Here is a 19,788-nt window from a genome sequence, read left to right as displayed (position 1 = left end):
TCGGCGCGGGCTGCGCAAGGGGCGCGGATCGGCGTGGGCGAGCCCCGCGCAGGGAGGAGCTGCGCGCTGCAGCGGGATGAGCCATGGGACCCCGGGCCAGCGGGTGTCCTCGCGCTCGCCTCCCTGAGAGCCCGGTTACCCACTGCCTCTCCGGGACTGGGATGCAAGCTGTGTGGTGTGACAGCTCGGTGACCTCCATGAGCCTCGGTTTCTTTATCCACAAAATTTTACACATGGGGCGTAGCAGAAAGAATGCGCTGACCTGTGAGTTAGAGGATCTGGATTAGAATCTTGGATCCCTCCAGGAGCAGCTCTGTGATCTTAGATGAAGACTTCCACCTTTCTGTGCTGCAGTTTCCTCATCTGTAAAATGGGACTAATCTGATAACTATGACAAGGTTGCAGATATGTCTGTCCATGCGTAGCTGGAGGAATGCACCCCAAACCGGGAATGGGTGGCAACACCTGCAGAGGAAAAAATAGGCTTTTGCTTTTTAGTCCATACGCCTATATACTGTTTGAATTTTCACTCAGGAGCATTATCTATGTTATTAGTTATGTTAATAAAACAATAATTTATACAAAATGGCTGACATAGAGAAGAAATGGTCACTACTATTTAAAATTTTTAATTGCCATCTACTCGTAAACCACAGTCGTGCATTGTTGGGTCTACTCAGTATTTTCTTCTCTTTCTTTCTTTTAGATTTATTCATTTATTTCAGAGAAAGAGAGAGACAGGCGGACAGACAGAACTAGTGGGAGGGCCAGAAGGAGAGGGAGAAAAATACTCAAGCAGTCTGTGCTGAATGCAGAACCAGGACTCTGGATTGGATATCAGGACCTTGAGATCCTGATCTGAGCAAAAACCAAGACACTAAGGCTTAGTGGACTGCACCACCCAGGTGCTCAGTATTTTCAAACTTTTGTTTTTTACATTGACTTTTCAATATTTTAAAACCAGGTATTTCATAGCTTCTCTTGAAAAACAAAAACATGGGGGCGCTTGGATGGCTCAGTGGTTAAGCATCTGCCTTCCACTCAGGTCGTGATGGAGGGGGGGGGATCTTCGGATCCAGCCCCACATCTGGCTCCCTGCTTGGTGGGAAGCCTGCTTCTCCCTCTCGCACTCCCCCTGCTTGTGTTCCCTCTCTCGCTATCTCTCTCTGTTTAAAAAAAATAAAAAATAAAATCTTTTAAAAAAGGTGGGGGGGACGCCGGGGTGGCTCAGTGGGTTAAGGCCTCTACCTTCGGCTCAGGTCATGATCCCAGGGTCGTGGGATAAAGCCCCGCATCTGGCTCTCTGCTCAGCAGGGAGCCTGCTTCCTTCTCTCTCTCTCTGCCTGCCTCTCTGCCTACTTGTGATCTCTGTCTGTCAAAAAAAAAAAAAAAACAAAAAAAAAAAAAAAACTTAAAAAAAAAAAAGAAGAAAAACATAAAAATAGAAGTTCCAGAAACAACCTCTTACATCCCACAAAATCATAGGGTCCCAGGCACCCACACCTAAGGATTCTAAAGCACCTTTTTGCACTTGGTGCTGAGGACACAGAAGACAGTATATGGCCTCAAGGAGTTGGGTCTAGGTGGAGACAGCTAGCCATGGGGAACTAAACACTTGAACTCAACAAAAATAAATGTTATCTGGAAAAGATGAGGAAAGGGAAAATACAATGTGCTTTTAAAATCTAAGAATTGTTTCCTTATTTGAAACTCAGCATGCATATTTTGTTTTCTCAATAAATCCTTACATTCTTTCCAGACAAGGACTATTTAGGCTACTTTGTATCATCTCTATTTTTTCATACTTTGTATTTGTGCTTTATCCCCCCCTGTATTCGTAGGGTTAAAATAAATATTTGAATTGGAATGTTACAGAACAAATGAGTCCCAGGTGCCCAGGCCGGCTCTCCCAACTTTTCACCGCAGCTCAGAGGCCTCTGAGGTAGGTAGGTAAGCTGAGTGGGGACACCAGAGACTGCTGTAATTTTCTGGGGATTCAAGACCATGTTGCTAGAGCTTCTGTATTTTGTTTTTGTTTTTTCAGGAGAAGTTATACCCTGGTTTGAAAATATATAAAAGTCACTAAAAAAATTTCTTAGGACAGTAAGTACACTCCACAAAACATGACTATTGATCAGATTTGTCTACAAGCCTCAAATTTGTGCCTCTCCTTAAAACATCTTTAGCAATGGTCATGTGTTCCTAAAGAGCTTGGGGAGATAATGGGTTAATGCTGCCCTCCCAGGAGGGCTAGTTTATCTAGGGACTGTTGATGATACAGTCCTAACCCAGAGACATATTTATAGTCCTGGGTTTGGAGGGGAAGCCCCTTTGCTCAGACCTTAGAGCACAATGCAGGTGACGAAACACCCAGCCCACAGGGCCAGAGGAAGATATTTTAGGTCGGGGATCTTTCAGCACCCGGGGAATGACATCCCATCAGCATTCATTTATCTAAGAGGAGGCAAACTGCAGAACAGGAGGGAGCCTGGGAGAGGAGGGAAAAGATCTGCCTTTGACATTTGCAACTGCCATGAACTGAAGGTCAGAAATAGTCCTTTCCATTAAGAAGTGGCTGTGGACTGAAGAGCCCACAAGATTTACTACAGCTGTCACCTCCTGTGACTCGGTGGTCTGAAAATATTGTACCAAGGAAAGAATTTCCTATGGCTCAGCAACTTGTGAAGTACCAGATTAAATCTGTGGACACTGCCTCGAGGATAAAAAGAAGGGTTTTTCAAAGATTGTGTGAGAATTAGATGTTCACCCAAAAGCATCTGTAGAGATAGGACAGATAAAAGAAAAAGAGGGGGACAGGCTGAGTATTCGTCTGACTTTGAACTTAACACAGCAGTTTAATGATAATAGAGCTAACATGTGTACAGCACTTACTCTGTGCACGGTGCTCATCTTAACAGTTCTGCAAAGAACAACACAAAGAGAAATGCAGTACTCTGCCCCAAATCTCACAGGTCGAAGCTATTTTCCGTATATGTATGTATGTATGTATGTACAGATTTTTGAGAAATTTAGTTGAGTTGGCTTAATCATTTTTTTTCTAGTAGTAGATTAAGGGAGTTGTGTTTTGAATTAAGTAAAATTTTTAACTAATGTTTCCTGTGAGACATTGTCCTTATTCCAGATAAAGTTGCTGTGTACAGGTGGGGCCCAGGAACCCGTATGAAATCATCTGTCTTTTGGTTTGTTGTCACAGCAACCATTTTCAGAAAACCTGGTGTTGGCTTTTCTGCCTCTTGGAATCATGGTTTGCTCAACTCCTTTGTTCCAGAAGAGCCGCTCTTTTCCCAATCGCTACACACCAGGCTGGTCTCCAGCTGTTGATTCCCAGTGTCCTGTCACATTGGTTCACGCTGTTTTCTTTCACTGAGGCCATTCTTCTGACCATTAGGCTTTGCCTTGGCCCATTTAGCTCACTTCCCACAGGTTATTAAAACAGCCGATTGTGACCTTTTCCCTGCAAGGAACCCGGTGGGTGGGACCACTGGGCACCTCACCCTGCGCATAGCAGGCATTTAATAATTATGGGATGAGCCCATGAATGAGAAATAGGGAGCATGGTCTTAGCTCTGGCCACATTCTAGCTCTGATAGCTGTCTTGTCCTAGCATGGCTCCAGGGGCTCTAGGGTCATAAAATGACGCAGAAACAGAATGTGACCTGTTTGCCAAGTGAGGACCAAGACACAATAGGACGCTCTGGTTTCCTAGTCACTGCTCTGGAGACATTAAATGTGGTCAGAAACTCCGAAAGTCAGAATTCTTCTCAATTTGAGCTCCATATTTCAATCTAATAGTGCCCCTCAGGTAGGTCCTGGGTCCTCGGTGACGGACTTTTCCTCAGTACCTCCCTGAGCACGTGTCTGTCTGCTCTTCGGCATTCTACAGACCGGACACACTCAGCAAATATCAGTGGAATCGAGTGAATTGATTGGACAGAACTTGGCAGCCATTAGGTTTATAATATTGTCGGTACTTTGACAACTGTGTTAAGTGGTTTGGGCTCATGTGCATATCTTCTTTCATATGTGTTTGAGACATGGCCATAAAGCTAGGGCTTCTGGATTAGTCCTCTGAGATGTTTGTGGATATTCGTTGTCTGCTAAGTTGGAAGATTTCTCAGGCCATATCCTCTGTGATAGTCTCCACACAACCAATTTAACAGGTTTAATAAAATGGTACCTGTCTCCAGGGATGGGAAGGACTGGCCAGCACCTGTCCCTCTGATGTAAGCTCCCACTCAGCCTTGTCATTAGGATCTTAGAGAACATTCAAAAGTATCCACATGCCTTTGCAGCTACCAGGCCCTGGGGAGCCCACGGTGGTCCGAGCTGTTGCTGCCACTGCGAGCTGGTGATACTTGGCACCGGGTCCTGAAGAGACAAAGTGCTGGAGAACCGGAACCAATCCAGACTCCAGTTCCTTTTTTTGCCATTTGGAGACCTGTGTGGCCTCAGGCATGCTCGGCTTCAGCTTTGGCATCTCTAAAAATGGACTAACAACAGTGCACAGCTTCTCTACTTTGTAGGTTATTATAAAAACCAAAATAAAGATGATAGCTTGTGTGTGTGAGCTCAGAGTCCTGTACAAAAGGTGGTCAGTGTTATGGTTAACGATGCTGTTCAAATTGTTTTCCAGCTGACGTGCCATACAGATCAAGACTCTGCCCTGTGTGAAGACTTACAAGCTGTTCTGTCTAGAGGCCCTGACTTCTCTGACCAGGGGAGTCCCATAGCCCAGCATGACTCAGCAAGGACTTGCCAGAGATAAAGTGACATATTCATGTGTTCTCACAGCAGGTTGAGATGGCGGGAGGGCAGGGGGTGGGGGCAGCCTCTGTGCCAAGGACTGGGGGAAAAAGTGATGCTGCTGTCTGGGCAGAATTTGTCTTCCTTACTAAGACCTCTGGCTGCAGAGCCACCACCAGGACCGAGCTCTGTGATGTCTTCCCCACTTGGCAGGCTCCTTGCTGCCTTGGGGCTTCTGGACCAGAGTGTGAGATGCTGTGGGCTGGCTTGGGTTCAGCGGAAGCAGGTCAGAGATGCTCTGGGCAGAAGGGCTGGGTCACAGAAAGAAGGGCAGGCACTGCCTAGTGGTGGTGGGGACCAGGCTTCAGGACTCCAAGCGTTCTGAGAAAACAGAGCAACCTATTGTTTCGTTCTTGAGTCTGGAAGTGCACTTAGTGTCCTGGCCACACAGAGTACTGTAACCAATTCCAAGATCAACTACAGATGTGAATTAAAAGCAGGAAATAGTGCATGTTGTCCCCAGTAAGGAAGGTGACAGAAACCTATCTTCCCAGCCCAGAGAGGCTCCTACGAGAGAATAAAGGTCCATGTGATAACCGGACCCAATGTCCCACCCCACACCTAATTCCAGAAGTAAATTAAGAATTTTCCAAGCAGAGCAGAGGTAAACAGAGAAAGCAGGTTCTAGAAGTGATGGGGGTCCTATTCATGGTTTGAGGAAGGTGTCTCATTCGCAGTTACAGAACAAAACAGGGAAGGGCCAGCGGAGCACCAGATTCTATGGGCCAGAATCCATATTCCTATTTACCTGCGCCTCAAGAAATGGCTTCTTTCTCCAATGGATTGTCACTGGACACAGAAGACTCTAACTGCCTTAAGGAAGGAGTCACGGTAATTCTTCCCACATGACATGAATTTTGCTCTCGTGCCTAGAAGTTTCCCTGCCTTTCCTCTTCCTAGAGAAAGCCAGTTTGGTGTCAAATTAATCTTGACAGATTGTGCTGAAGGCCCAAGAAAGGCAGACATAAAAGGGTAAGAATAAGGGTACAAACTCAAAACTGTGGCCAGAGAGGCGAGCAGGGCTGCCAAAGGAGAGGCAAGAATTTCATACATACCAAGGCCTTGAAGTCAGAAATAGAAGTGTCTGGGCATGATGTGAAGGCAAGGCGAGTTGAGGCAGGAGGTAGTGCGGGCTTGCCCTCTGACCACAGGCCATGGCTCATTCGGGGACTTCAAGGGCCCTGAGTGGACAAATAAGGGCCACGTCTGCGCCTGGTGCTGGAGATGGTCTCCCCTTTCTGCTCACAGCCTTCCCTGCTCTTGGCAGCTTCAGGATCTAGTCTGGCTCTGAGCTTGGCATTCAGAGCTTTGCCCTGTGACCGCAGCCCGCCTCTCCAGCTTCACACCCCGCCAAACAGGCTGAGCCCCTCAGCCAGGGCCTATGTGTCTCCTTCCCTGCCTGGAGTGCCCTCAGCCCCCCCTCCCCTCTACGCTTGGGACATCCACCCCATCCCCAAGCCCCCACTCACTCTCTCTGAGCCAACTCCTTGTCTCCCAGGACCATCTCCATCCATCCCTCTCCTGGCCCCAACCCCTGGCTGAGGCAGCTGTCTCCAGGCCAGGGAGCCTCTCACCTAGGTGCTACTGACAGCCGCCTGCGGGGATTATTAAATCACAGGAACCGAGTCCCCAACCTGGCGAATCCTGTTCCCGAGGGGTTGTGTTCACACCCAAGCATGACGCCCCCATCTGAACCACTCACCGGAGGTTTGCCTGTGAACCAGGTACTCACGTGGGTGCAGGAACCCAGGCATGAAGGAATCACATTTCAATTAACTTCCCAACAATTTATTGCTCAAGCTTCCCTTACCCTGGGATGATGGAAACTCAACTATCCCTTTAGGGGATCCCACCCCAGCCTTCAAGCACTCCGCAGCATCAACTCCTCTTCCAGAAAGACCATGTGGGTGACGACAGAGGTGTTTATTCACCAAGGGAGAAGCTGACAAATCTCCCAGAGCAAAGGCCAGTTCCTCTTCCTTGCTCTGACCTTCCTGCCAGCGAGGTCACGAGGAGGGGACGCAGTGGGACAGACCCAGTCAGCCTGTGCCCATGATCAAGAACCCAGTGGAAGGCAGGGTCATGGTGGGGTCCAGCCTATTTACTTAAAACTAAAGTCTTCTCCCCAAACCTGATTCCTCTCCTGATTTCTCGCCTCCTGTTGTTGGGACCGTTCTTTGGAAGCCTAGAGTCACCTGAGTCCTTTCTCTCCTTGCTCTAGAATAGTGTGGAACATTAGAACGTTTTGCCCAGTCCTTCATTTTACAGGTGAAGCACTTGTGGCAGTTCTTGGCAAACCCAGAGTTAGACCTCAGGTCATTTCACAGATATGAAATCCAGGGCTCTGAGCCCAGAGACTGACTTTCTGGCCTTCACATAGTTATGCGTTCTTGTTCTTTCCGTGGCCATCACCTAATGAAGTTCCCCTGGCCTCCTACACGGATGATCAATGCAGAAGCCTGACACTGTGATCACAGCCTCCACAGAATGCCTTCTCGCCTTCCCCTTCCTCACACCCGACCTTCTTCAAGGTCAGCTCCACTGGCACCTCTCTCAGGGAGCCCGTGCTGGTCTGGCCAGACTTCTCTCCCTCCAGCTGCACCCGGCTCTGCCACTCCCTGCGGCTCCCCGCGGACCGCAAGCAAGCGCACTGCATCAGTAACTGGCTTCTCCGTTGCTCAGGGCCGGAGCTTTGCTTTAGACTTCTGGGTTTCACCTGCAGGGCCGGCTCTCAGTCACCTCTTGTGTGTGGCTTATGCGGAGGGGAAACCTTAGCAAAAGTCTTCGAAATGGCCACAGAGACATTAGTCCAAAAGAACTGGGGATACACGCCAAAAAGGAAGTGTTTGCCCCGTGCGGTGAGCGAGCTCCAAGAGTTGTGGAAGCACTCTGGGGGGAGAAAAGGGTGCATGGGGCCAGCAGGTGTCGCAGAACAGGAGGGGAGGCTGAACACGTTGAGGACAGAAAGGCAGAGCCAGGAGGGTGGAGGCTTTCTGTGGGCGGGAGGCAACTCAGCTCCCTCGGCCCCAGGGTTCCCCCACCCACAGATGCACCGGTGCACCTGGAGTTGGAGGTGCCACTGTCCCCAGGGGATTTCCAGGGCTCTCAGGTGACCACTAAAGGTTCTGCGGGATTTTTAGGGAGGTGATACACATGGAGTCTTCACTGAATCAGGCCCCGCCACAGTGACTCCCCACAAAATACTGGTTGATGTTATTATGTACTTATTCTAGAGTTAGAAGAAGGGGCAGGAACATTCTGTTTGGCTTTGCGAGTGGAAGTGGCTGTGCCGGTTCCCCATGTGGTCCAGAGGCCTCAGGAGGGTGTGGAAAGGTCTCAATTGTTCCGCAGCAGGGCAGGAGCTCTGGGGTTTAACTGACCTGCACATAGCCACCCTTGTACCCTCCTCAAGTGTGAACCAGGAGGCCCTAGCCTGCTCTGCATCCTGCCAGGGACCTTTCATCAGCGGCTGACTCCACTCCCTGACTCGTGGCCCCAGATTACTGGGGATCAGAATACCCGAGGGTGGCTGGTTCCTACCCCTGGCTGATGCCTGAGAACAGCTGGGTCCTGAAGGCCCGGCCAGACCTATTTGTGGGCAGGCAAAGCCTATCCAAACCGAGATGTTGGAGAGAATTCGAAAAAAACAGCCCCATCTCAGCTTCCATTCGCCTGGCTAGGGCCGGGCACGAACCCAGGCAGAACCGGGGAACTTTTACTCAAAGCAAAATGACCAACCAAGCCGTTGGGAGTTGAAGTGTGCTTGGATCTGAGCCAAGAGCTCCTGGGGGACTCAGCGGGGTGCTCAGGAGGTCCAGGATTCTCTCTTTGAAGGTGTGGGGTTCTGAGGAGCCTGGGGCATGGGCAGAGGAGGACAGTGGCTTCGGTGAACTGACCAAAGGTCATCTCTGGGACAGCTGTTTCTGTCACTCTCCCAGAACAGTGCAGGTGGTGCTTACTGGGCGGCTGAGCCCTCTGAGGACTCAGGGTGAGACTGCTCTAGGCGTGAGGCATGTGTGCACAGGCCGGGGGTGGGAGAGTCAAGTTAGGATCAGCCAGTATGTGTCTCTGCCCCTCCCGGGCCACACCAAGACTTTGGCACCTTCTTCCCCACCCATCCATTCCTCTCCAGCTTCGGTCCTTTACCCTGAAGTGGACTTTTAAAAATAGGTAAAGCACATGGTACTCAGTGAAAAGTTTCCCGTCCTGCCCTGCCCCCCACTCTCCTCTGCAGGGCATCGTGCACAGGTCCTTACTGAGGGGGCACGTGTGTATACAGGCATACAGGTCAATATTCTCCTTTTCTGGTCTTTTTTGGTGGCAGACTCCTCTGAGAGTCTGGAAAACTCTGGGTTACTCCCTAAAATAAGGCATGCACACACACAGAATTAGTGTTTAATTTCAGGGGTTTACTCCATGACCACTTTTGTCCTGCTCAGCAAGGGGTTCTGGCTGTGACTTGCAGCAACTGGGTCTGACCCCTATTTTCTCTGCTTAACGCTGTCTGCCCACATTCACACATCCCTCACCTGCCGGGATCTTCGCAAGATTTCATCGGAGGCGAGCTTTGAAGGCCTTGACAAAAGAGCTTTAGCAAAACAGCCATTTTGTGTCTTCCTTCAGTAACTTCCTATTATATTGAGACCAAAATAAAATCTCAACTCTTAGAATGGCTTGGAAGGCCCTTGACTCCCGGTGTCCCTGAACGTCCCTCCTGGTCTCATCCCACCATTCTCACCTTCTATCCACGCAGCTCTGGCCACAGCGACCTTCTTTCTGTTCCTTATCGAAGGTGTCAGAGCCAGGTCTCCCATCAGGGTCTTTGCTTCAGCAGCTCCCTCTGCCTGGAAAACTGTCTCCCCTGATGGCAGAACCCTTGGTTCCCTCTGGGTCAGCCCCCAGGTTGTGGCTCCGGGAGGCCCTCCCCAGCCACCCCTTCTCATGGCGTGTCCCTTCCACAGTACTATCCCATCCCACGGTCCTCAGGGCACTTACCACTCTGAAGTTATTTTACTTCTTTAGCCATTTACTGTCTTCCCCTACTAGGATGTGAACTCCCATCTCCAGCACTGCAGAATGGGGCCTGGCACACCCTAGGCACTCAGTAAACGTCTGTGGACTGACTAAAGGATCTCAGTGGAGGTTAGATAAGAATCTGGACACCCCCCAACCCCCCCCCCCCAAAAAAAAATCCCTTCTCCATCCCACCAAAGCAGCCCCAGGCAATCTATGGCTCCTGTTCTAGGCAAAATTCCGGCCTCTCCCTCATTTCTCTATTCCCAGATGTCCTACCCTTTTCCCAGATCTCTGGGGCCCCTCCTTCCCAATCAGCATCTAACAAAAACTCTTTTGTGATTTTATGCCTGGAAGATTTAATCTGAGTCAATTTGGCTTCTCCAGCTCTGGCTCAGTGGAGTCCAAAGGTCTGATCAGCGTTTCCAGTGGACCAGCCAGCAGCTCTGTTGTCTGAGGGCTCGAGCTCCACCCCAGGCGAACCGAGGGTACTGACGGAGGATGGTCCGAGCCTTGCTCCCTGAGCAGCCATTCCTGGGTCTTGGGGAAATAGACGAACACCAACCAGATAAGAAGAGCAAAGGCTATTTATTCAGAGCTTGCTACATCAAGGGGGTCAGTCAGCCATGGTCACTTGTTCTCAAAGAGACTGAAGGTCAGGCAGAGGGGTGGGAAAGCTTTATTTATAGCAGGAAAAAGGGAAGGATTCCGATGTGCCTTCTCTGTAGGCTGTCCGCCTGGGGAAGCTGTAAAGGCAGGTATCTAGAAGCCAGGCGTCCTGTGTGACTGGTTGGGGGTGCGTTATTTGGCCATTTACTGTCTTCCACATTGTTTGGCTCTAAGTTGCAATGTGGACAAAACTTGGGGAAGTTGTCCGTTCTGGCCATTTTGAGCCAATTGTTACAGAAAGTTCACGTTTCGCTTTCTGAATTTTAAGTAGAGATAGTCCTCTTACAGATGTGACCTATGGATAGCCTGGGTGTTTTCTTGTTGGATGAAGAGTTGGTCTGCTGGGCAGGTTTCTGCAGGTCATGGGTCGGAATTCTGTTTTTCCATCTGCTCTGGCCACTGCCTGGGTGTTCAGTCTCTTAGTCCACAGTGCAGATCAGTCTCTCGTTGTCTCCTCTTTCCCTCCCTTCAAGATGGGAACATCTTGGGGTGGGAGAATCATCACCATTCTGATTTCCTTCATTCAGCAGCTTTCTGGCAAAGGTCTTGGCTGTGCGAGGAATCTTGGTGAGAGGTGCAGGCTGAGCAGGACTGACCGGACGTCTCTCATGGGATTGGTTCTGCAGGGGGATTCTCGGTTGGGAAGGCTTTGTGATCAGTGTGGTGCTTCAGGAGTGGGATGGCTATAGATGGGAACTGGGGAGAGACGGGGTGGGGAGACTCTTGGAAGGGAATACGACGAGGCAAGGGCAGGTGGAGGGGTCTAGGGTAGTCACTTTCTCTCTGCCGCTGGGAGGCAGACATGGCATATGCGTGAAGGTGCTGTGTGAGTTGTGGAGTTTCGGCGTGAGGGAAGGCGGTGGGAATCACCTGGAAAGGGCCTCTCTCAAAACAAGGAGACTGAACATACCTAGGCAGCAATAATCGTAATACAAGCAGAAGGGCTCCTGGCTGGCTCAGTCATAGAGCATATGACCCTTAATCTCGGGGTTGTGAATTCAAGCCCCACATTAGAGCCTGGTTAAAAAATTAAAAAAAAAAAAATACTATCATTTACTGAGTTGGAGCCACTGTTCTGAGCCTGCCGAGAACCCCTACCACAGTCCGGTGAGGTAGTTACTATTATCATCTACATACTGCAGGTGAGATCCCTGAGGCACAGGCCAGTTAAGGAACTTGCCCTAAGTGCCAGAGGGGAGAGAAAGCTTAGATGTGTGCTTTGCACAAGATCAGCAACAATTGTGCACCTTCAAATGCTGTTTTTTTTTTTTTAAGATGTTATTTATTTATTCATGAGAGACAGAAAGAGAGGCAGAGGGAGAAGCAGGCTCCCCACTGAGCAGGGACCCCCCCCCCAAGTGGGGCTTCATCCCAGGTCCCTGGGATCATGACCTGAGCCGAAGGCAGACGCTTTACCATCTGAGCCACCGAGACACCCTCTTTCTGATTCAAGGTCTTTGTCCACAATGTGCATCCCAGTGCATCACTAACAATTAGCTATAATAAAAATCGGACCTCACTAAATGTGAGGAAGCGTCCTAACATTTGCAAGTATTAACTCATTTAATCTTAGTATATCATCCCCTGAGGTAAGGAATGTGATTATCATTTCCATTTTATGGAGGAGAAAACTGAGGAGTTATGTGGCACGGCCTATGCCTCAGTCCCTGGAGTCTGCACACCTACCACCGTGCCACCACCTCCTGTCAACAAGCGGAACCATGACTCCTCCACCATCAAGCCCTGACCCCCTCAGTGCTCCACGGCTAGGAGTTAACCCAAGTCCGTGCTTCTCGCCTTTCTGGACACTCTCCCCAGAAAAACATGCATGTGCACACACACCAACGCCCCTTAGGAAATTCACAGATACCCCCTCAAGTCTTTCCATGGCAAGTGGGTGATGGGGGAAGACTCTGGGGGTGAATGCTCCAGCCAGGGGGTATTCTGCAGTTTGGAACAAAAAAGGTCAACAAAAAGTCAAAAAGACTTTGAATTCTAAGAGATTTACTTTATTGAGAGAATGGAAATGAAATTCCACAGCTACTTTTATTTACTTCACTAGAAAACAGCCTGTTCAGGGCACCTGGGTGGTTCAGTCTGTTAAGCATCTGCCTTCGGCTCAGGTCGTGATCCTGGAGTCCTGGGATTGAGCCCCACGTCAGGCTTTCTGCTTGGTGGGGAATCTGCTTCTTCCTCCCCCTCTGCTCCTCCACCCTCTCCCTACTTGTGCATGCACGCTCTCTCTCATATTAATACATAACATCTTTTAAAAAAATTAAAATTAAAAAAAGAAAGAAAACAGCCTGTCCTGAGAGTCCCCATCTTTGGATAAACTTAATTACCCAACATGTCTCACACATCTAGCCAGCTGGACACTGCTGGAGAAAATCTCTTAATTCTGCCGATTTATGCCAATTCACATTTATGGGGTCTAATCCCAGCTGGGTCTTTAACACAACTTGGCAGCTCTTACTTGTACCAGATAAACACTCACACCCATGCTCACAATGGCCACTCCAACCCGTCTATAATGACTCTTTGAGCTTTAAGAGTTTTCATGTGTTAGAAGCACAATGGCACAAATTTTAATTCACATCCGCCAGGACTTTTATCCAGTTCCTCCCTCTACTTGGCCTCTTGACTCTTTATTTTGTTTGTTTATTTGGATAATTATTGATTTAGAGGCTAACATGCCTGGCACTGGGCTGGGCTCTAGGCCCCCACCATGGTCTCTCTTCCCATGCAGTTTACAGCCCAGAGAGAAAGACTGTCATTCCACATATAATTTCAAATATGATGAGGGACACTAAAAGGAAAGTAGAGAACTTGCCAAATGTGTTGATGTGGAGGTTTCAGGAAGGCCTCACTGAGGAAGTGGCATTTCCAGCTGAGTCCCAAAGGATGACATGTCAGTTTGGAATGCTTTGGGTTGCATACAATAGAAAATCCTACCAACAGTGAAACCATAAAGATGTTTATTATTTCCTTAAGAAGCCTGGAAGCAGAGTTTCAGGGCTTTTATTTGGCTCAACAATATCAAGGGCCATGAGTGGATAACCCTTCTTGTTTTTTCTTTCAGTCATAAGAGGGTTGCCATAGATTCAAGTGTGACTTCCTTACATAACATCATCTCAAAGCCCCGAAAGAGAAAGGGCTCTGGTTCCCAAGCAGCTCTCTTTCAAATGGGCACAAAAATTCATCCACAAATTCGTAGGAGTTTTCCTCTTGTGTCTTTTCTCCCAAAAGTGGGTCATAGGCCCACCTCAGGCACAGAGAGAAGGGGTTTCCCTGACTGACTCAGACCAATCAGGATTGATCCCATAGCACAGTGAGGACCCTACCTTTCCTGAAGCTATTCCTGCCTGTTGGATCCCTCAAATCAAAGGGTCTACCAATTCTGGATTTGGACACCTAGCTATTATGTAAACAATAAATATGTCTGAAATCTCTTAAAAGAATGAGAGAAGTAACAAGATCTGAGGAATTGCTGAATTGAGATGCCGAGATACTGGAGAGGATGGGAAAGTGGAGAAGTGAAGCCTCCTCTGAAGGCTACTTAAGCCTTCGGGCTTTGTTCTGGAACAGGCTGAGCTGCAATTCTGGCAGCCTCCAGAGGCTAGGGTGGAAATTTCAAAGTCAGGTGGTTCCAACCGCTAGTGCCCTCAGGAGATGGCAAAAGAATAAGTTCTCTTTAGAGGAAGACAATATTATCTTGAACCTCAGGGTGTTTCTATAAATAATTTTCTAAAACAATGTCTAGTACACAAAGATAACCCAAGGATTTCAGCACAAGTAAGAACAGTAGGTACAGTAGGTAACAGAAACAGACTCACAGGGTCTCCAGATACTGAGATGACTAGCATAGATTACAAAACAATTATGCTTACTATGTTCAAGGAATAAAAGCCAAGGATGGAAAATTTGGTTGGGAAATAGAAATTTTTAAAAATGATATTGTAGGGGCACCTGGGTGGCTCAGTGGGTTAGGCCTCTGCCTTTGGCTCAGGTCATGGTCTGGGGGTCCTGGGATCGAGCCCCGCATCGGGCTCTCTGCTCGGCAGGGAGCCTGTTTCCCCCCTCTCTCTCTGCCTGCCTCTCTGCCTGCTTGTGACCTCTGTTTGTCAAGTGGATAAACGGAATCTTTAAAAAAAAAAAGATATTGTAAATATTAAACAGGAAAAAAATGTAAATTCTGGAACTTAAAACCCAGTACCCCAAATTAAGAACTGAGAGTTTTACCAGTAGGTAAAATTCTTTCCTTTCTGCTATCTCTAACCCAGGCGCCCCAGGCAATGGTTTTCTAGATTGGATATCAAAAGCATAAACAATTAAAGTAAAAATAGAGGGGGCGGCCCTGGGTGGCTCAGTGGGTTAAAGCCTCTGCCTTCGGCTCAGGTCACGATCTCAGGATCCTGGGATCTTGAGCGCCACATCAGGCTCTCTGCTCAGCAGGGAGCCTGCTTCCCTTCCTCTCTCTGCCTGCCTCTCTGCCTACTTGTGATCTCTCTCTCTGTGTCAAATAAATAAATAAAATCTTAAAAAAAAAAAAAAGTAAAATTAGAGGGGCGTCTGGGTGGCTCAGTGGGTTAAAGCCTCTGCCTTCGGCTCAGGTCATGATCCCAGGGTCCTGGGATCGAGCCCCGCATCAGGCTCTCTGCTCAGCGGGGAGCCTGTTTCCTCCCTCTCTATCTGCCTGCCTCTCTGCCTACTTGTGATCTCTGTCAAATAAAGAAATAAAATCTTAAAAAAAAAAAAGTAAAAATAGATTGATTAGACTGTATAAAAATTTAAAGCTTTTGTGCTTCAAAGGATACCATCAAGAAAGTGAAAAGAAAGGGCACCTGGATGGCTCAGTCAGTAGGGCATGCAACCCTTGATCTCAGGGTCGTAAGTTCAAGCCCCATGTTGAGGGTAGAGTTTATTATTTATGATATACTAAGCCATAAAGCCAGTTTCAACAAGTCCAAAGGATTAAAATCATTTAGTGCTATTCTTTAGCCACAACACAATTATGCTAGAAATAAAAAACAAAAGGACAGCTAGAAAACCCCAGATGTTTGGCAATAAAACAATATATTTCTAAATAATTCATAAATCAAAAAAATTTTTTAAATAATTCATGAATCAAAGAAGAAATCATAATAAAATTACAAAATCTGAAATAAATAATTTAAAAACATTACATATCAAAAGTTGTGGGATACAAGCTATTCTCTTGATGGAAATTTATAGCCTTATACAGTTAGATCAGAAAAGAAGAAAATATAAAAATTAATGAACTAAATATGCATCAAAAAGTAGAAAAGAACAGCAAATTAAACTTGAAATTAGAAATGGGGAAATAACAAAGATAATTGAAAGCATACATACACACAATAGAATAAAAATAAAACAAGTTGGTACTTTGAGTAGACTAATAAAATTGATAAACCTTTGGTGAAATGAAATAGAAAAGAGAGAGAGACAGACAGACAAAAGGCTGGAATGAACCCTGTCAGGAATGAAAAACAGGGCATTACTATAGTCCCTGCAGATCCTCAGAAGAAACCAAGAGAATATTATGAACTTTAAGCTAAAGCATTGGAAAATTTTTATGGAATGGACAAATTCCCAAGGGGAAAAAGATAGTTTATAAAATACCCAAGAAGAAACAGGAACTCTGAATAGACCAGTAACTCAAAAGAACTGAAACCCTAGTTTAAAAATTTTCCTATAGGGGCGCCTGGGTGGCTCAGTTGGTTAAGCATCTGCCTTCAGCTCAGGTCATGACTCGGGTCCTGGTATGGAGTTCCCTATCAGGCTTCCTGCACAGTGGGGAGTCTCCTTCTCCCTCTGCACCTCCCCCCCAATTCATGCTTTTTTCTCTTGCTCTCTCTCAAAATAATAAATAAGTAATTCTTAAATAAATAAATAAAGGTAGAAAAATATTTCCCTACAAACAGGTTCTAGGCCTACATGGCTTCATCAGCAAGTTCTATCAAATATTTATGGAAGATATAAGTCAATATTGTACAAACTCTTTTAGAGAAAAGAAGTAATTAATTTGGAGCCTAGTACAATGTCATACACACACACACACACACTTTAAAAATACATGTATTTTTAAAGTTTTCAAAGAAAGAGAAGATGGAGGACTTAGGAGGACCCTAAGCTCACCTTGTCCCACAGATATAACTAGATAACACATCAGTGTAAATAACCTGAAACTTTCTATATATTACTATGTTTTGACGTCCTAGAAAAACCCTTTCCTGGCTTGAGAGAGACAATTCTTAAGAGATGGCAAAGGGCCCAGCTGGGAGCATCATCCAGGGCCGTCTCTCTTCTGTCTGGCCCCTGCAACCCAGGAGGCAATACTCCCCTGCCTTAATCATCCCAGGGCCAGGTGCCAGGCAACTAGGGACCAACCCTGGAGCCCAAAGCTGGCCAAAATTACTCAACTAGCCAGTCCTACACCCTTCCCTGACTTTTCCCCAGAAACCCCTGTAAAGGCCTAAATATTCCCACATCCCACTGTTTTCTGCCTTCTGACCACCCTGGTGTCTTTCCAATGTGGCCCTGTAAAATTTATTTTTTTCTTTTAAGATTTTAATTATATATTTGTCAGAGAGAGATACAGTGAGAGAGGGAACCCAAGTAGTGGGAGTGGGTGAGGAAGAAGCAGGCTCCCCGCTAGGCAGGGAGCCCAGTGTGGGGCTCCATCCCAGGACCCTGGGATCATGACCAGAGCCAAAGGCAGACACTCAACGACTAAGCCACCCACGCATCCCCCAATTTTTTTTTTTTAATTAGCAAAAGGTGGATTTGTGTCTCCTGTCCCTAAGACCTGTGCATTTTGGGGGGTTCCCCCCCTGCTCTTTTCTGTCTCCTCTGTTGCTGCACCTGACCGACCACCTCATATAAACCATAAACCATAGGCTTAATTCACTGAGCCACCCAGGTGCCCTGAGAATTTTTTTAAAAAATATTTTTATTTATTTATTTGACAGAGATCACAAGTAGACAGAGAGGCAGGCAGAGAGAGGAAGGGAAGCAGGCTCCCTGCTGAGCAGAGCGCCCGATGAGGGGCTCAATTCTAGGACCCTGGGATCATGACCTGAGCCAAAGGCAGAGGCTTTAACCCACTGAGCCACCCAGGTGCCCCAAATATGTACTTTTTAAAAAGATTTTCTTTATTTATTTGAGAGAGAGAGGGCATGAGAGAGGGGAGGATCAGAGGGAGAAGTCGACTTCCCGCTGAGTAGGGAGCCTGATGCGGGGCTCGATCCCAGGACTCCATGATCATGACCCTAGCTGAAGGCAGATGCTTAACTCACTGAGCCACCCAGGTGCCCCAAAATATGTAATCTTGATACCAAAACTTGATACGCTATGGAAGAAGAAAAATTACAGATAAATTTCATTCATGAAAAATGACACAAAAATTCTAAAGGAAATATTAGGAAGCTGAATTCAGCAATATGTGAGAATGCCACATCATGTTCAAGTTGTGTTTATTACAATTTTAGTAATGCAAGCTAAGTTTAATTTTAAAAATATCAATGAATGGGGCACCTGGGTGGCTCAGTGGGTTAAGCTGCTGCCTTCGGCTCAGGTCATGGTCTCAGGGTCCTGGCATCGAGTCCCACATTGGGCTCTCTGCTCAGCAGGGAGCCTGCTTCCTTCCTCTCTCTCTCTGCCTGCCTCTCTGCCTACTTGTGATCTCTGTCTGTCAAATAAATAAATAAAATCTTAAAAAAAAAATCAATGAATGAATTCACCATGTTAACAAACCAAACAAGAAAAATCATGGGTCATCTCCATAGCTGCAGGAAAAATATTTAATAAAAAAAATTGACATATATTAATGATACAAAACTCTTAGCGAGGGCGCCTGGCTGTCTCAGTTGTTAAAGCATGTGACTCTTTATCTCGGGGTCGTGAGTTCAAGCCCTATGTTGGGGTACAGATTACTTTAAAAAAATAAACAAAACTCTTAGTGAACTAGGACTGAAAGGGGACTTTCTTAATATGACAAAGGATACTACAAAGCACCAGTAGCAAACATCATGTTAATGGTGAAATGTTGAAAGCTTTTCCTTTGAGGTCAGTGATTTATTATGGTATATATAGCAAGTTACCTCAACACTTCATGGACTAAAACAACAAATATGTATTATCTCATGGATTCTGTGCTTTAGGAATTTGGAAGTGACTTAACTGAGTGGCTCTGGCTCAGGGTCTCTCTTAAGTTGCAGTCAAGAAGTGAGCTGGGGCTATAGCCATTTGAAGACCTGACTGGGGTCAGAGGACCCCTTTGAGGCCACTCACATGACTGTTAGCAGGAGGCCACAGTTCTTTACTTGTTGGCTGGAGTCCTCAGTTTCTCACCATAGACCTCTTCTCACGAGATGGGAGGTGGCTTCCCCTAGAACTAGTTTCCATGAGAGAGAGGCAAATGTCCCCATGTCTTTTATGTCCTAGTCTCACAAGTGACATACCTTTACTTCTACCATGCTCAACTGGTCACACAAACAATACGAGAGGGGACTACATGAGGGTGTGAAGACTAGTAGAAGGTATTGACATTGAGGGCCATCTGGAAGGCTGGCTACCACATAAGATCAGAATGCCCTCTATCTCCACTTCCCATCAACATTACTTAGAGGTCTATCCAGAGTAGTAAAAAAGAAAAAGAAGAAAAAAAGAAAGAAAGAAAGAAAAAGAAGTAAAAGGCAAAATGATTGGGGTACCTGGTTGGCTCAGTCAGTACTGCATGCAACTTTTGATCTCAGGGTCATGAGTTTAAGCCCCATATTGGGCATGGAGCCTATGTTAAAAAAAAAAAAAAAAGCAGGGGCAAAAGGATTAGAACGAAGGCGTAAAAATATTGATATTTACAGAGAATGACTATGTGTGTAGAAAATCCCAACGACTCTACATCTTTCCCTCTCATAGCCAACCCCAGGGTGCCGAAGTAGTAACAGCTCTCACCTTGCAGTTCTTCACAAGCCAATTCCACTGACAGCACGTTCCACTGAGGGGGAGATAAAGGTCCTCAGGGAATGGGCAAGGTTTCTCTGAAAAAAATGGAAGCTATGGGGGCGCCTGGGTGGCTCAGTGGGTTAAAGCCTCTGCCTTCAGCTCAGGTCATGATCTCAGGGTCCTGGGATCGAGCCCCGCATCGGGCTCTCTGCTGAGCGGGGAGCCTGCTTCCTCCTCTCTCTCTGCCTGTCTCTCTGCCTGCTTGTGATCTCTGTCTGTCAAATAAAATAATAAATAAAATCTTTAAAAAAAAAAAAA

General features: G+C 46.9%; 3 long non-coding RNA genes across 5 annotated transcripts in view; all 3 read right to left on the bottom strand.

The window, feature by feature from the left end:
* Nucleotides 1-5: 5 nt before the first annotated feature.
* LOC116858741 lies at nucleotides 6-10,139 on the bottom strand. Its single transcript, XR_004381009.1, has 5 exons — nucleotides 10,033-10,139; nucleotides 9,563-9,943; nucleotides 6,399-6,537; nucleotides 5,880-6,005; nucleotides 6-465 (listed from the first exon to the last, which is right to left on the bottom strand). It is a non-coding gene; the product is annotated as an uncharacterized LOC116858741 (long non-coding RNA).
* A 271-nt stretch (nucleotides 10,140-10,410) lies between these two features.
* Nucleotides 10,411-11,514, bottom strand: LOC116858739. Its single transcript, XR_004381005.1, has 2 exons — nucleotides 11,417-11,514; nucleotides 10,411-11,202 (listed from the first exon to the last, which is right to left on the bottom strand). It is a non-coding gene; the product is annotated as an uncharacterized LOC116858739 (long non-coding RNA).
* A 7,771-nt stretch (nucleotides 11,515-19,285) lies between these two features.
* LOC116858740 overlaps nucleotides 19,286-19,788 on the bottom strand; it is a 14,962-nt gene continuing 14,459 nt past the window's right edge. For 2 of the 3 annotated variants that reach the window (XR_004381006.1, XR_004381007.1), the window contains 2 exons: nucleotides 19,480-19,565; nucleotides 19,286-19,315 (listed from right to left, as the gene is read on the bottom strand). This is a non-coding gene — a long non-coding RNA (uncharacterized LOC116858740). Of the gene's footprint in view, nucleotides 19,316-19,479; nucleotides 19,582-19,788 lie in introns of all 3 variants that reach the window. The other variant, XR_004381008.1, reaches the window with a different exon arrangement.

Source organism: Lontra canadensis, unplaced genomic scaffold (assembly GCF_010015895.1).
Source record: "Lontra canadensis isolate GAN:19392208 unplaced genomic scaffold, GSC_riverotter_1.0 scaffold142, whole genome shotgun sequence".
Lineage (NCBI taxonomy): Eukaryota > Metazoa > Chordata > Mammalia > Carnivora > Mustelidae > Lontra > Lontra canadensis.
This window is presented reverse-complemented; position numbering and strand designations above follow the sequence as displayed.